At 56.1% G+C, this 11,603-nt stretch overlaps 1 protein-coding gene across 2 annotated transcripts in view; it reads left to right on the top strand.

Annotated features, from left to right (window-relative positions):
* The first annotated feature begins 315 nt into the window (after positions 1-315).
* NDST1 (N-deacetylase and N-sulfotransferase 1) overlaps positions 316-11,603 on the top strand; it is a 57,644-nt gene continuing 46,356 nt past the window's right edge. The window contains exons 1-2 of one of the 2 annotated variants that reach the window (XM_036312423.1): positions 316-395; positions 1,209-1,265. The gene's annotated coding sequence lies outside the window, so the exon portion shown is untranslated. Of the gene's footprint in view, positions 396-663; positions 802-1,208; positions 1,266-11,603 lie in introns of those variants that run through there. The other variant, XM_036312421.1, reaches the window with a different exon arrangement.

Here is an 11,603-nt window from a genome sequence, read left to right as displayed (position 1 = left end):
CGAGCGCTGTTCTCCCTTTGACCCCGAATCACTTGTTGGTCTCCCCCGGCTTTGTCTCCTCGGGGCCACCACCCCCGGGGCGCCGGGCAGCCGCCCCCAGCCCTCGTGGGTGCCGCATCTGACACCCCCCGGCCCCCGCCCCCTACCCGCTCCGAGACCGGGGTCAAAGGCAGCCGCGTCACGTGGTCGCCGAGCAGCACCGAATCGGCCGGGAGAGCCGAGGGAGAATCCGGGTGGAAACCGAGAATCCAGCCCCGAGAGCAGAGCGGGGTCCCGCCCGCCCCCGCCCCCGCCCCGGGCGCTCGCTGCACGCCCGCCGCCGGCCCCGGAGCCGGTCTTTGCCGGCGCCCCGCTCCGTCACGGATCGAGCCCGCTCCACGCCGCGGCTCGGGAAGGTGGGCGCCGGGCCGGGGCGGGAAGGGGGCGCGGGCTGGGGGCCCCCGGCGCGCGGGCTCGCCCGTCTGTGCTCCGCGGGTCCGTGGGGGGCGAGGGAGAGCACCCCAACTTCTCGTCTTCAGGGGGACCCCCACCTCGCGGCCGCGGGAGGAGGGGCGGCTCTGAGCGGCCCCCGTGCTGTTTGGGGGGCCGGGATGGGGGCTGGGAGCCGGCGGGAGGGGCGGGAGGAGAGCGAGCGGGGGCGGGGCGGCGGCGCGGGGCGGGGGCGCGGGCGGGAGCGGCGGCGGCCGCGAAGGGGTTAACCCGCCGGGCCGATCCCGGCAGCGCTCGCCATGCCGGGGGACCCCGGCGTCCGGCGGCTCGCCCGGAGCGCCCCCTTCCCCGGGTAGCGCCCCACCGCGGCAGGTAAGAGGCCCGGAGGCCGGAACCGGCCGGTCCCCGGTCGCCCAGCCGGCGGGGCCCGAGCCGGGCGTGCAGGCCGCGCGGCGCCCCAGCGGCCCCGCGGCGAGTTTGGGGCGGGCGGGCGCCGGGCGGGCCGGCGGGGCTGCGGGCCCCGCGCTCCGGGCGGGAGGACAAAGGGTGGGGGGCCGCGCGGGGCCGGGGTGCGCCGAGGGCACGCGGCAGCTGTAGGTCACGCATAATGTCACTCACGAGGAATGCCCCCTCCCCCTCCCCTTCTCCCGAACAGGGGAAACTTTTGTCTGGCGAGGGAGGGGGTGCGGGGCCGGGTCCCCGCTTCAGGAAGGGGAAGGCAGCCCGACCGGTTTTCTCCGGGCTGCGAGCGGCCCGGTCTGCAGCTCCCTCTTCCCTAGGTTCCCAGGAGCCAGGAGCACCCATCTGGACGCTGCCCGTTCACCCCCGGGGACCAGGTGAGGAGGGGGCGCCCATGGACCGTGGGACGCGTGGGTTCTGGGGCCGGCGGGCAATCTGGGGGCTGGCCTCCTGGCTTTTCCCCAGATGTGAGCACCTGGGTCAGCCAGGAGCCATGCCGGGGTGAGGAGATACACTCCAGTCACGCCCCTGTGCTGTTCTCCCCCCGCCCCCCCGCACACCCCCCGGAAAAAAAACCCATTTGGAATGGCCTGGGGTAGTACTGGCCCCTGGTCTGGGGTTCAGACTGACCTGGGTGTCTGTCACTTTCCAGCTGTGTGATCTTGGCTGGTTCCTTACCTGCTACTAGCTAGCCTCAGTTTCCTCACCTGTGATATGGGCAAAAGATAGTATCTGCCAGAATAAGGATGAAATAAGGACCTGTGGGGCCTCAGTAACAGTGGCTTGTTTATATTCAACAAGTACTTATTGCATGTTTACTGTGGGCCAGACAGGGGGCTAATTGACTTACATATGTGATCTCATTTAATTCTTTGACATGACTATTAACCACATGTTACAGAGGGGGAAACTGAGGCACAGAATGGCACAGGTCAAGTAGGTGGGAAGTAGTGGAACTTGGATTTGACTCCCCTCCCCCAGCCCGAGTCTCAGCTAACAGGGCTCTATAAGGTCCTGCTATGACTGAGCGCACAGTTTCATTTTCAGTTGGAATTGTGAGGACACCTGCTCCCTCTCCCCACTCCCCTTACCCCCAAGTGATGCTCCTTCTGGCGGTACTGGCGCGGGTGAGGTCTTTTGCCCTGGCTCTTGCTGTGGCAGCTGGAGCAAGAGGGGAACTCAGTCGGAGCCTGGGCCTGGAGCTCCGTGATGGTCCAGTTTCTGTTGCTGCCTGGATCCCTGGCAGGAACTCTCTCCCAGTTGGGGTGGTGCAGGGAGGAGCCCATCTCCCTGGCTTTGGCTGGGGACAGCTGGTGGCTTTGTCAACAGACCTCTCCCCAGCACCCAGGGGAGTGCAGTGGCTTTCATCTCCATTAGACCAGGTCACTTTCAGATCAGCAGGGGGCAGAGGTGGGGCCCAGAATTAAAGCCCTGGGGGTGATGAGAGCTCTAAGGCCAAGGCACTGACATCTCAGCGTCCTCATGTGTGACTCATCAGCAGTCCTCAGTGCTAAGCTTATGGGCTGCTCTAGGTACCCCAGCCCCAAAGGTCCTTGAGGATAGTAATGAGGAGTGGACTTTGAGCCAGCGTCAGGACTGCAGAATCCTTGTGGAAAATGCACGTGTGTATGGGTTTTTGAGCCTAGGACACACGGCGGGTCCTCATTAAATACCCTGTAAGTGAATTAGTAGGGTGGCCCAGTGCCCTGTGCAGGGGGTACCATCTCATGATTGCTGATTGGGCTTTGATTGGGGGCTTTGAGTAATTTCTTAAACAATGGAAAGCAAATTGTTAGTTCATAAATGACATCCTAAAACAATGGAGGGGGTAGATAACGAAAGAAGTTCTTGGAAGATGGAAGTTTGTGCATTGCTGTTCTAACTGCTCTGAGGGCAGGTCCAGCACTCTGTCTTGGACTTGCAGGGCCCGTAGGCGTTTCCTGGGTCCTGAGAATAGGGGCCCTCCGGGGTGGACAGTTCACTTTCAGTTGTAGGAATGTCACTGGAAAGTCCACTACTCGCTGGACTTTTGAGGGGATTCAGAAACTCAGGGAAATGGGTAGAGGGGCCGGAACGCTTAAGGGAGTCCTAAGCGATGGGGATGACCCTTGGCATGTGGTCAGACTTTCCTGTCATCATGATCAGAGCAGGGGGAGAGGCCTCTTGGATAATCAGTAGGTGAAGGGAGGGAGCCAGCAAGCAAGAAAAGATGGAGAGCTGGCCTCCCATCAACAAGGGGGTATGCACGGAACAGTTTTGCAATCACAAGATGAAGATGTGAGCAGAAGTAAGGAATCATAGGCTGGGTTTGGCCTAGGGGCCAACTGGGAAACTCTGCATCTGAGAAAGTCTCCTGAGAAAACTTAGAAATGGCCTTTGGCCTCCCTCTGCCCTGGGCTGTTGACCCATCTGCCATACTTTGGAACTAAAACCAGGCCTGAAAGTCCCTAAGACGGGACAGAGGTTGGAATTTGCTCTGGGGTATGGCTGGAAATACCTGGACTGTTTGGAAGAGTTGGACATTCTTTACTTGAAATGGAAAGTTAGAGTAGCTTGTTAAATAGCTGTGGACAAGGGTGATGGAGACATGAAATGGGCAAAAGGTGCTGCTGGCTCCTGACTGGAGAGGCTGCCGATCTGATGGGGGAGGGAAGACAAGGATCAAGTGATGGCAAAGGTGATCAGTGACGGATGGGCTTTGTAAGGTCAGTGGAGGGGAAGGCTCCTCCGCTGCTGATGTCTGTCCGCAGAGCTTCCTGGGGGAGGAAGCGTTGGTGAGGCGCAGACTGGGAACGGGCAGTGGGAGATAAGATCGGGGCGGATAGCTTGCAGTGTGCCCCGGAGTTTGGATTTTATCCTGAAGCCGGTGGGGAGGACAGAGGGTTGTAAGCAGCTCGTTGAGTCGATGCCTGTTGCGCTGCCTTGTGCCAGGCCTCTTACAGACGCCCCATTGAAATCTCACAATACCCCTTCAAAGGAGCTGCTGCTGGCGGCCTCCCCCACCCCTGCCCCGTTTTCAGATGGGGAAATGGAGGCTCAGAGGGATCGCAGAGCTATATTTGAACACAGGCCTGAACTGTTTCTGTTCTATTGTGCTGCTCCTCTCAGGTCACTTGGCCAAAGATGGTGGCAAGACTGGCTGGGTGGAAACCAGCTCAGAAATGCTGGTCCAGCAGAGAGATGGCTAGAGTGTGACATGAGCTACGGAACGGAGAGGGAAGGAGGGGAGGCTGCAGGACCTTGTAGCTGCCTTGGGGACTGGGGTCATCACAGGTGGTCTAAGATTTGGGGAAGGACCATTACGTGGCAGTGTCACTGCTTTCAAGTCCCTGCAGGGCTCTCTGTGTGCAGAGGGCGTAGTCTTGTTTTGTGTGGCTCCTGGGGGCACAGACAGCATCAAGAGTGACAGGGAAGCTAATGGGAATAAGCTCCTTGGTGAGGAGAGAGATTCCCATCCCCGAAGGTCTGCAGAGAAGCTGGAGAGTTGGAGAGGCTGCAGGAAGCGTGTACCAGGAGGGTCAGGCCTGGGCGACCTCTTTCAGTTCCCAGTTTACCCGAGAATATTAGCATTGGCGGGGGTGGGGTGGGGGGTGCTTGGCCCACTTCCACCCTGCTTTTCTCATAGCTTTTCAGAACTGCCCCTTCTTGTACATCTCAGGATGTTCCTCATAAATGCCAGGCCTGCAGGGCTCCGCCTAGGAGAGTCCTTGCCCCGTGGAATATACTCAGCCCAACCTACCTTCTAGAGGCCTCTCAGGATGTGTGGATCAGCCACCGGAGCCTGTGCTGGCGGAGACTGGTTTCACAGAGGACTGAGCCTTATTCTTCCATTTCCCAATCTGTGAAATGGGTTCAATTTCTCTTTCCTCAAATATGAGGAAATAAGGCTGCATCATGAATCAGGCTGAATCAGCAGGGGTTGGAGGAAAGGGCTGGCAGGTTTGAACGTGAGGAGTGGGAGGGGTGGGGGGCAGGGTAATCCCTCCCTTCCCTGCAGCAGAGGCTAAAGCAGGCTCTGCTGATCTTGGGAGGTTTGGAGCTCGGTGGAAGGGGCAGACATGATTGTCTTGGACCATGTGGCCTCAAGGCTAGTCTGTCACCAAAGGAGTCAAATTGGGGATGAAGCTCTCTTCTAGATGGAGGATAGTTTGTGTTAAGTTGCTTCCTGGCCCTTTTTATTACTACCTGTTTTATTTTTAGATATAGATCAGAGTTATTAAATTTTAAAATGTGTATCACAAATGAACATGTATTTACTGGAAGGCAAGGTATGGGAGGTGGCTGGCTAGGTAGTGCCCTGTCTCCCATTGGCTGCCTCTTCTCCCTCCCTCTGTGCTCCCTCTCCCTTGCTACACCTCCACATCCCTGCTAATAGCGGGGATGCTGCAGCCTAGTCGCTTCCCCTCAACCCCCCAAACCCTTCTCACCAGTGCCACCTCTACATGCAGTCATTCCTAATTCTGCAGAGTTGGCATTGCCCACTCCCTGCTTTATATATGCAGACCCTGTTATCTGGCCCTCTCACGGGCCCTTCACATACCTGGCTTTGAATTTTGGTTCCTTAGGAACATGTCTCATCTTCCCTAGGCTCCGTGCCCAGAAACAGGGGCTGGCTGCGTGTGGCCCATTTCTGCCCCAGCAGAGGTGGGCAGCATTGCAGAGTGGAATAGAAAGCCCTGGGTTCAAATCCCAGCACTGCCACCATTGGCTGTGGGATCCAGAGCAAGTTACCCAAATCTCTCTTGGCATCAGTTTCCTCAATTGCAGGAGGAGGAGAGTAAGAATCTTGCTTTGCTAGGGAGGCTGAGCAGATCACAGTAAGGGCCCAGTAAGTAGGAACTGTTAAAGATAACAGTGGTTGTTGTTATTGTTTGTTTACATCTGGGAAGCGATCTGTTCTTTCGAGATGAAGGGAAGGCTCCCGGGAGTTTAAGTTCCTGAACTTTTTGTCTCAAGGCTTGTTCGGGTGATGAAACTGAGGCCGGAGAGATGGGGCAATCTGCCTGGGGTATGGGAGCTGCTGGCCTTATTCGGGAAGCCTGGCAGGATTTCCGCTCTTTGTCACACCTGTTTTTCCTCTTCTCTCCTTTCATTCAGGATAAGGTGCTCAAGTTCTGTAAGGCCATGTTCAACGGTATCTCAAACAGTGTGCCAAAGAAGATGACCTGGCTGGCAGGCGCTGGGCTGCCCTCAAGCCGGGGACCCAAGGCCCGGACTGTGTGCACTAAGGCCTGGAGCCTCCAGAGGCCTCCTGCCCAGTCTCCCGGTGCCCTAGGAAGGGGGAGAGGATGGTGGCAGGGAGAGGTGACCTAGGCCAGGTCTAGGACACAGACAGCAGAGGCTGGGAACTAGGCTCTGGGGCTAGACAGTCTGGGTTCAAATCCCTGCTGGGCCACTTCCTACTTGAGGGACGTGGGGCAAGCTGTTTAGTTTCTTCAGAGTACCAAGGGGACCATAATTGTCCCCCTTTCACAGCATTTAGGGAGATAATTCAGGAAGGTGCTGAGTTATGGTGATTGTTATACTGATGATGTTGTTATTGACTGAGGAGCTCTCTTTACCCTCCCTCCAACAGCAGTAGGAGATAGGCACGGTGTCATCCCCTTTAGCAGATGTGATAGCTAAGTCTTAGCGAGGGGCACAGCTCAGCCTGATTACTGTCAAGGTCTGCTGGTTTCTGAGGGGCTGCTCTGGCCAGAGGAGACACCAGAAATGAGGAAGCGAACCAGCAGAGCTAGCCAGGATGGCAGGTTGTCTGGAGGTGTGGGGCAGAATCCTGGTGCTCACGTGGTTGGGATATGGTGGAGACTCTGGCCTGGTTCAGACCTGAGGTCTGCTGGCTCCACAAAGCAGGGTGTGGATTCCCATCACCCCGAGGCCAGCCAAGGATCAGCCTGTCCGGGCAGGTCCAGGGTGGCGATCGGTGAAGGTTTGCTGTAGTCATTGCGCAGCTGCGGCCACCTCTGGTTTACCCTACCTGCCCAGGCAGAGGCCAGGTGAGAAGAAATGAATGTCGTCATCCAGGCCTCACTCATGCTGCACCCTCTGCCCAGCTTCTCCTCCTCTCCTCCTTACAGCTGGGCAGCTCCTGCTCTTATGGGAGTGTCAGCATCACCTCTTCACGGAAGCTCTCCCTGATTCACCTGCAGGTTAAGTTAGTGGTTCTCAAAGTTGGTCTCTGGACCAGTTGCATCAGCATTACCTGGAAACTTGTTAGAAATGCAAATTATCTAGCCCCACCCAGACCTACTGAATCAGAAACAGGTGAGGAAGAGTGAGAGAGGGGGAGAACCAGGATCAGCAGCCTGTTTTAAGACCTCCAGGCAATTATGATGCCGGCTAAAGTTTGAGAAACACTGGTTAGTTAATTTAAAAAATTTGATGTTTCTCTCCTTGGGCTGTCAACATATTCAGACACCTAGCAAATGTGGGGGAGCCAGTGGAAAGCCCCGTTTCTCAATACTCTGTCTTTAAGGAGCCACCATCTTGTAAGAGCTTTCTGACCCCAGCAAACAATCTTGTGATGCAATGATGGGGTTCAGCAGAACCCCAACGGGATTACCGGAGACAGTGCTAGGGCCATGTGAGGAAGGCAGGGTTGGGGGATTTGAAAGTAGGGGGTGTTTTGTGAGTAGCAAGGATGGATGCCAGGAACAAGCTGGCCGTGTTCTGGGGCTGGGGCCAGAGCTGGTTGGACAGAGTGTGGGTCCTGCTTCAGACACGGCTGGGTGCTGGGGGCGGGGGTGTGAGGAGTGGACATGTGTATGTGATTACAGTGGCCAGATGAGAGGGCCAAGGGGCCTCAGCCGTCACCGGTCCAGTGGTTTTAAGCGTCTCAATAATTTCAATGATGATGATCGTATAATTGCCACTCACATTTACTGGGAGCTTATCAGTGCTTGTTAGGCACTTCCACGTAATCGTATCTGGAGTAATCCTCAGAATAATCCTATAAAGCAGGCACTAGTATTGTCCCCATTTGTAGATGAAAATACTGAGGCCATTTAGCCATCGGAGGGTAGGTCTAGGGATTCTGTAGGGGTGCTTAGAAGCATGATCTCCTTGGGAAAAGGGCAGTGGGGATTGTCCTGGAGTGTTTGTGTAGTAGGCACAAGTTAGATTGCTTTTCTAAAGAGACAGGTGTATACATTCTATCAAATGGGCTTGGTGGATTGGGCTGGGGTGGTTAGGGCTCAAACCCCCAGGTTGGGGCCTCTGCAGGCACTGTCACTCTTCCTGTCTTATGGATGGGCCATCTGAGCACAGAGAAGCTCGGTGCTGGGCTCCAGGCCCCACTCTGAGGGCAGGAGGTAAAATAAGAGGAAAAAGTAGATCTCCTCTGGTTCCAGCAGGAAGGGTGTGGGGTGAAGATCAGCGCCCGCTGTCTACCCTGCTGTTCGTTCCTGCCTCAGTCTCCCCAAGGTATTGATTGCCCAGGAGCCCACGGGCTTTCCTGACACAACGTTCCCCTTCCTTTCCTAGCGGGAAACTGAGGCCCAGGGAGGAGCAGGGACTCACCCACACAGGCCCACACACGGTGTCTCGATTGGGACCAGAGCTCAGACCAGAGAAGGGTTTGTTTCCCCAAAACTGCCCCTGCTCCCCACCCCCCATCTTTGGCAGGCTGGGCAGCCAGAGCCCTCAGGGTGGCCCAGAGCAATGCTTGGGGGGCAGAGATGGGTGTGTGCTGGGGAGAAAGCTGCCAAGGAGGGGTGGGGCGGCGTCCAAGAGGAAGAGCGCCAAGAAGCCCAAACCCCAGACGGAAACCAAATGTATTTTCTCGGTCCTCAGAGGATATTTGGAACAATGGAAGTAGGAAGGGGGAAGTTGGACTATAAAAAGGGCTTCTTGATATAAAAAAAAAAAAAAAAGTAGAGTCTTTAAGTTTGACTTTTGTTTTTCTGGAGGATGTTTATGTAACTTCCCGAAGCAAGATCCCAGGGCCCCGTGAAGTTTGTTGGGCTGTTTCTAGGCTCAGGCGCTGGAGCTGGGAAGGACTTGACAGGGACATCTCCCCATTGTACAGTTGGTGGAACTGAGGCTCTCAGAGGGGGGAGGGGCCTGCTTGAGGTCAAACAGTGAGGCCGTGGAAGACTTGGGACTAGAGGCTGGGTCTTCCGGTGTCTTTTTTTAAAAATATATTTTATTGATTTTTTTACAGAGTGGAAGGGAGAGGGATAGAGAGTCAGAAACATCGATGAGAGAGAAACATCTGATCATGTGTCCGTAACCAAGGTACTTGCCCTTGACCGGAATCGAACCTGGGACCCTTCAGTCCGCAGGCTGATGCTCTATTCACTGAGCCAAACCAGTCAGGGCTCTTCTGGTGTCCTGCAAGAGGCTGTTGTCTTGGCTTACTTCTCTGAGGACCCGGCATGGAGGCTGATACAGGGGTCCCCCTTGGAGACATGCAGAGCTGCTGGATTGGGAAAAGGCCAGGTCTGGCCCGCAGTGCGGGGGCCCACTAGATGGTGACTTGCATGGAGGGGAGGAGGCTGGATGGTTCACAGGGTGATGCCACCCCCTCCCGATGCCGGGGCCCAGCTGTGCACCGCCTGCCCAGCAGCTGGGAGCTGAGTCACACCTAGTGGGTGCGAGGCAAGGGCTATTGTGTGTTATGATTCACTCAGTTCTCCCAGTCCTGAAGGGATGAGTCGGCCCTGAGCACTGTTTGTGCTCACGTCTGTGGATTTAAGCAGCTGTGCGTTTGGGCTCCAAGTTTACATATGAGGGGGGTCCAGAGGATTTGGGGGAGTCCCTCCCCTCAGCCGCCTCCTATCTCTTGATCCTATGTGTCTTAGGATCTTGACCCATCCATTCTCACTGATGCAGAGATCTGTGAGCCCCTGAAACCACGTGAACGTTGGGAGGCATTTCTGTGCATTCTTCTTCTGCGGCACCTGTAGGTTTCGTCAGGTTGTTAGAGGACTTGACCTCCCCTGGAGTGCTGACAGGAGGGCAGGGGTCGCGTGCCTGCCGCAGGCTTGAGGAGGCTGCTGAAGAGGCTGTGTGGTTCTCGTAGCAAGCAGCCTGGTGGCAGTGCAACACCATGGTGCAGTGTGGCCACGGAGGCCACTGCCGGGTTCCAAGCCAGCACCTTCCCTGCAAGCTGCATGCCCTCGGGTGAGTTGTGTCTGTGCTTCAGTTTCCCTGTCTGCTAAATGGGAATAATGAGCATAGTTATGCCGAGACAGACTTGCTCATTTGCTGTGCAGTCCTGTTCAGTGCCTTATCCTGGGGGCTTAGTCTCCATCTCCGGCCCTGCATTCTGAGGTGGGCTCTCTAGGAACTGCAGGGCAAGGTCGGAGAGTGGGGTGGACAGGGGAGGAGGGAGACTCCCTCTGCATTCTGGGACTCCCTGGTCCAGCTCCCCACTCCGTGCCTTGAACCCATGGCTTTGTCCTGAAGGAGGGTTATGCAACCAGCCGCCTGGCCAGGCAGGTCTCCCTTCCCAACCTCGCTCTGTCCCCATTGTCTCTTCCTCTCCCTTCCCCCCAATGGAGCTGTTGCATTAGCCGACCTGTTCTTCAAGCTCCAGGGATGAAATCGAACCTGTGCTATTTTGCCACCAATTGATTTAGTCTGGAGGTTTTCTGGGCAGGTGGCCCCTCCTCCTACCACCTGGGGACAGACAGAGCTGATGCCTTTGTGCCTGCTTTGGGAATGGAGACAGGGACTCCTTTGTAGAGGGAAAGGCAGGCAGTAGGTGCGGGGGGCCTGGACCCATGGTCCCTATGGTTCCAGCAGGTATACCCACCCCCTCCCCACGACTTCCTCCCCAGCAGTGCCTGCCCCACTTTCCAGGCCAGCACGGGAAGTCATCCTCCACGGCGTGCTCTCTGTCTTTTTTAAGAAAACAGAAGTCACGCCCTAGCCAGTTTGGCTCAGTGGATAGAGCCTCGACCTGCAGACTGAAAGGTCCCAGGTTCGATTCCGGTCAAGGGCATGTACCTTGGTTGCGGGCACATCCCCAGTAGGGGCTGTGCAAGAGGCAGCTGATCAATGTTTCTAACTCTCTATCCTTCTCCCTTCCTCTCTGTAAAAAATCAATAAAATATATATATAAAACCACTTTATAAAAAAAAAGATTAAAATTAGGTTAATTAAGCCCTAGCCGGTTTGCCCAGTAGTTAGAATATTAAAAAAAAAAAAAAGAAAGAAAGAAAACAGAGGTCACAAACGGGCAGGCCACATCCGCCCCCCAGGCAGATTTTGCTTGGCTCCTGCCAAAAATTGAACTAGTTGACAATAGGAAATTTTACATCAAAATCCCAACTTCTGGCTTTACTTCAGAAATGGGAAGATCATATAACTCCGAGCCGCCATTCCCCAGTGGCCACTCCTGGAGATGAGGCACACACACTCCACTTTGCCCAGCCCCACCAGCCGCTTCACACACTTCCATGACCTTTCTGGCCTCTAGGCATCTGAGTTGGCAACCCTGTCCTGAGGGCATGGGCTGCTTTCTCTCCGTGTGGTAGTGGTGCCTCTTCTGTCTGCTCTGTGGGCTCCTTGAGGGTTATGGAGGGTCCTGTGTCCCCCATAACACTGTGCTCAGGCTCAGGGTGAGGTACACAGCAGGAGCATAATAAGTGCTGCCTTTATGAATGAAGGTGTGGCAGTGGTGCTCCCCACCAGCTGTGAAGGTCCATTTAATAGAGGCTCTGGATCCGCCTGCCCTGTGGCCCTCGAATCCTCTCCCACATAAGCTGTGG

The sequence above is a fragment of the Myotis myotis genome, unplaced genomic scaffold, assembly GCF_014108235.1.
Source record: "Myotis myotis isolate mMyoMyo1 unplaced genomic scaffold, mMyoMyo1.p scaffold_m19_p_6, whole genome shotgun sequence".
NCBI classification, from domain to species: domain Eukaryota; kingdom Metazoa; phylum Chordata; class Mammalia; order Chiroptera; family Vespertilionidae; genus Myotis; species Myotis myotis.
The sequence above is the reverse complement of the archived record's forward strand: the minus strand, read 5'-3'. Positions and strand labels throughout refer to the sequence as shown.